General features: G+C 48.4%; 1 protein-coding gene and 1 long non-coding RNA gene across 2 annotated transcripts in view; one reads left to right on the top strand and one right to left on the bottom strand.

Moving 5' to 3' along the window:
• Nucleotides 1-4,552, top strand: part of CAMK1D (calcium/calmodulin dependent protein kinase ID) — a 394,722-nt gene that overhangs the window by 190,203 nt on the left and 199,967 nt on the right. The window lies entirely within an intron of this gene.
• LOC109292217 overlaps nucleotides 1-4,552 on the bottom strand; it is a 26,049-nt gene that overhangs the window by 7,887 nt on the left and 13,610 nt on the right. The window contains exon 3 of the long non-coding RNA XR_002096077.1: nucleotides 3,310-3,402. This is a non-coding gene — a long non-coding RNA (uncharacterized LOC109292217). The remainder of the gene's footprint in view (nucleotides 1-3,309; nucleotides 3,403-4,552) is intronic.

The following is a 4,552-nucleotide window of genomic DNA, read 5'->3' as shown; positions in this document are numbered from 1 at the left end:
CCCCCCCCCCCCCAAATAAAACACCTGCATAGAACAGTGCTTAGACAGATGTGTTTCTTAACAGTGTTTTGAAACATCTACCATATGCTCAGCTAGCCATAGTACTTCAGGTAATTCCCACCAGGGACACTTCCAATTTCTTATCAACTAGTTAATTATTTTGCCCCCTGCTTCCCCTTCCCCCCCAAATTTAGGAAAGGCTTTTATATTCCTTAACACAGATTCTGCTTCTGCCAAATTTCAGGCATCAGCCATTTTTTCTGTAACATAAACACCCTTCCAAAACCTTCCCCTCAAAAGCAGGCAAGCAACAAGACGGTGGTTAAAATGTTCTCAGAATTTGGAAATGCGTGGGGAGGAGAATACTGCTCTTTCAAAAACCGCCAAAGACTTTAATTCAAGGAATAACTTTCAGAACACAGGTTAGAAGGAATCTGCTGTGTATCCTTGATAACATTATTCAGTGCATTTCAATAACATACAGGGCTCCTGGTTTGCACATGGGACATGCACAACGGAAGGACCTCAAAGAGCTTAGAGTAATTGAGATGGATCCAAGCTCCATCCCAGTTCCCAGCGGGCTTTGTTCACACTGAAAACTCCTCATAAGTCCTGTAGAAAATATCAGTCTAAAATCTACCCCCATGCTAAAAACAAGAGGTGCTTTACAGTCCCTTTTGACCAGCAGTTCAGGTTAAACCATTGCTTGCACTAAACCTCTATCTCCTGGTCCTTAACAATTCTTCTTAGGAGTTCTCTGTCTTAGCTCCTCTCCCTTAGGAGTTGTCTACACAGGAGCACTTGGGGAAGGTGAATCTGAATTAACTTTTAAAGCAGATTAGTTTAACCATATTAAGAGCTAAATCTGGAAAAGGTCTTGGGCACTAAAACAGACCGAGGTAAACATTAGACATCCACACCCAAAATTGTGACCCAGACCATCATTCTTTAGCTCCTGCCTTATCCTGGAAGTGTTTGAAATTTCTTTGTTCCTCCCAGTCGCATTTAAAAATTCTCCAGGCACCAGCTGTTCTGTTTGTGCCCACACGCAGTCTGAAGCTACTGGGCACCAACTCTTGCCTAAGCCAGATCAGATCTAGGGACCAGGCAGAGCAGCATCCAAGTCCCCTGGGAGGTCTGATCCAGCATGTATGCTCAGGGTCCCTGACAAAGTACCATTTGGCCATTTTGTTTTTTTAAAGCATTGGCAGTGGTGTGATCATCCGCTTTTATGTAATAGCTGCCAGGAGGGCAGTGCCCAGGGCATGGGAGATCTGAGTTTTGAGCCTCCCTCGGTCTGAAGGGACTCGAATCCAGATCTGCCATCTACCGGTTGAGTGCCCTAACCATCAGGGTGTGCGTTTGCCTGGGTAGAATGCTTGACTCCCCTCTTGTCACTGGGCAGAAAGGAAAGCAAGACATACAGGACCGGGAAGACAAAGAACAAGAGGGAGCACAGCTCTGTCATTGGTTAGTTTGGGCACTCAACAGGTCAGGGCTGGGGGGGGGGTCTAGGGTTTTTGTTACAAAGAATAATTGGATAAAAGTAAGAAATAATGCAAGGAGCAAAGACTGGGGCCCAGCACTACACCTGCTCCCTGCTGAGTACGCTAACCGCTAGCATACGGAGCTACGTTCCTGCATGTGTGGTCTCTCTCTCAGACACCATAACTCCCTCACTCTCGAGTTCACGGTGGCTGGACAGTGCCCCTTGTCATATCATGAAGGGCGAGGGTGCTCTCCTGGGAGACAGGAGACAGGGGTTTGTACCCACTCAGGCTGAGGAGAACATTAAACCCAAGTTTCCCATTTCCTGGGTGAATGCTTTAGTCTAACTATAAAGGGGGGTGACAATGGCATTGGATGATCTTTGCTCCATTCTTTCAAACACCACTATTCAGCTCCGGCCCTCAAGAGGGGTCCTAGGGTTTGATTCCTGCATGCATGGAGTAGGGTTGCAGTATTGTAGCTTGGGCAGGTCTGAGAGGTAAGGCTTCTGTATACTTGGGAGATTAGTTGGACAAGCTTTTGAACATCAGGTCTTTAGAACCCTTCAGACCTGAGGAAGTGCACCTGATGCCCAAAAGCTTCTTCAGCTCTCCCAACTATGCAGTTGGTCCAGTAAAGATATCACAAAAATGTCTTGCCCCTCAGTAGATGGAAGCATCTACGTGCAACTCTGATTCAGGTGGCCAAGCTGGAGAGGGCCTGAAGTTTGGACACTCTCCTGTGCTTAGTCTTCCCTTTTGGCTAACTCTAGATAGACTTTTTTTTTCTTCATCGTCCTTCTGAAGCACCTAAACCGCTCGTGGCATTGGTTAGGGAGCCTGAGGACCAACTTGGGGTTCTGGATTCCACTCTGGGAGACAGATGCATGACAGTGAGGTGGTGTAGCATTTAATCCTTTATTGCAGTGCTTCTCAACATTTTTCTACCAGGACCCATTTGTAAACCTCAGTGGCCAGTCCCAACCCAGTGCCCCTCATGCCCAACCCACTACCCCCAGGCTCCAGCCCCCCAGTGTGTGGGCCAGGGGGTGGGTGTGTGGGGCAGGGAAACTGCCAGGGAAAAGCCATGGTTTCCCATGATTTTCCCCGTTGAAAAAGAATCCATTTTTAAAGTTTGTTGATCCATTTTTAAAGTTTGTTCACGACCCTGTCATATATTCTTGCGACCCACTTTTGGGTTGCGACCCATGGGTTGAGACATGCTGCTGTATTGGATCTGGCCCTAAACGCATGTGTGGTCATCCTTATTCAGAATTGAAGTGGCCTTAATTCCATTTTTTAATTCTGAGTAAGAGTGTTCATATGGGTGTTTAATGAAGTTTAAACATCTATGTTTGGTTGGGCCACTTAACACCGATTCAGATAAATGCTCCTGAGTGTCTCTATATATGAGACGTGATTTCTTGTGCTTTATTTTATTGGCCCAGCTATATAGTTGGGAGAGCTGTTGGATGAGCCTTCAAGTGCCCTTCCTTGGGTTCCCTGGACGGACTCCTCCATGCAGCCCGTCTATATGGGCCACCACTGCCTGGCTTAGCCGGCACTTACAGCCCTGCAGTTCCCAGGAGGGTTGGGCGGCAGCATAACCTTATCCAGTTACAAGGCTGTCTTTGTGACTGGTGTAATGCTTTCGTACAGTAGTAAATATTTGACTGCTAAAGGTCCTGTTTTTGAAGCAGTGCCAATCTGATGAGTTGGGAGGTTGACAAAGGCTGGCAATAGATACTGTAGATAGACAATGAAGGCTCTGTGTGCACAGACGGCCTTAAAAGTGTTGCCTAACCCCTTCTGTCATCATTACCGTCTAACCCAGGGGTGTCCAACCATTTTGAATGTAGGGCCGGATCATGAACTTTTTATCACCCAGTGGGCCGGCGAGCCATATTCAAACACCCTCTGTCCTGGGCCAGAGAGACCCTGCCTGTGTAGCCCTACTGCACCTGCCTGTTACTGCAAGGTTCATGGTAGCTGCTGCTGGGCAGGGGCAGGAGGGACCCGTTCTGCATCCAGGCTACTGCCCCAGAGACTGAAGGGGAGGAATAAATAGCTCCACATCTCCATCCCCTGAGCAGCACAGCCCCACGAGCCAGCGCTGCCTGAGGGGGGCTGGAGCAAGGCGGCCACTACACCGCAGCCCCTCACCCGCCCGCCTGCCAGCATGGCTTCACTCACCGTGGTGCCTGGCACTAGCCAGCAGAAGCGGTGGTGGAGTCATGTGCTGCTCAGGATGGGATGGGCCTGGCTGGAGCGGCAGGGACTTTGGTCAGGTAACCCCTACCATCATCCAAGGTAGTTGGTGCTCTTCTCCTTTAAGGACATGAATAACATGCTTGGGAAAAAAAATAAACCAAAAACTTGGCATCTCAGTCTGTCAGGTAATATTATTTCTCTGAAACTTTTCTTACCCTATAGACAAAACAAAGTTTTTTCAATGAATAATGATGAGATGATACGCTGCCTCAGCAAGAAACAGGGAGACAGCTGGTGGTTATGTTAAGTAATCACTTCCAGAGAAAGCTTTTATGTAGATTTACTTGTTAAAACCTGGCCTGTGCATGCTCTTGCTGTTCTGCTGTAGTGACATTGGGCTCGCTGCCTGTTGACTTAGATCACAGACAATTGCAAACTCAGGCCTTCCTAATGGCCAGATCCTACCCCAACCTCCTCTGCGGACCCCGGAGGCTCTAACTGCGGTGTACGTGCGAGGACAAGACCCTGCCTGTGTCACGGGAAGACACAACCATCTTCATAGCAACATGGGAAGGTGGCTCATGGCTGGGGCTGCAGCATGGCTAGAAATTCTTAATTATCCTGTTGCCGTTTCTTATCTGTACTGATGTGGTACCTAGGAAGCCCTTCTCATGCCCCAGAACCCTTAGGGCAGGGGTGGGCCAAATGCGGCCTGCCAGGCCATTCTATCCGGCCTGCGGGGCCCCTAAAAAAAAATTAGAAAATTAATATATATCTACGCCTGGCTGCCTGGCATGTGGCCTTCAATGGCTTGCCAAAACTCAGTAAGCAGCCCTCTGCCCAAAATAATTACC

Source organism: Gavialis gangeticus, unplaced genomic scaffold (assembly GCF_001723915.1).
Source record: "Gavialis gangeticus isolate Ggan-Ray unplaced genomic scaffold, GavGan_comp1, whole genome shotgun sequence".
Classification (NCBI taxonomy): Eukaryota; Metazoa; Chordata; order Crocodylia; family Gavialidae; genus Gavialis; species Gavialis gangeticus.
The sequence above is the reverse complement of the archived record's forward strand: the minus strand, read 5'-3'. Positions and strand labels throughout refer to the sequence as shown.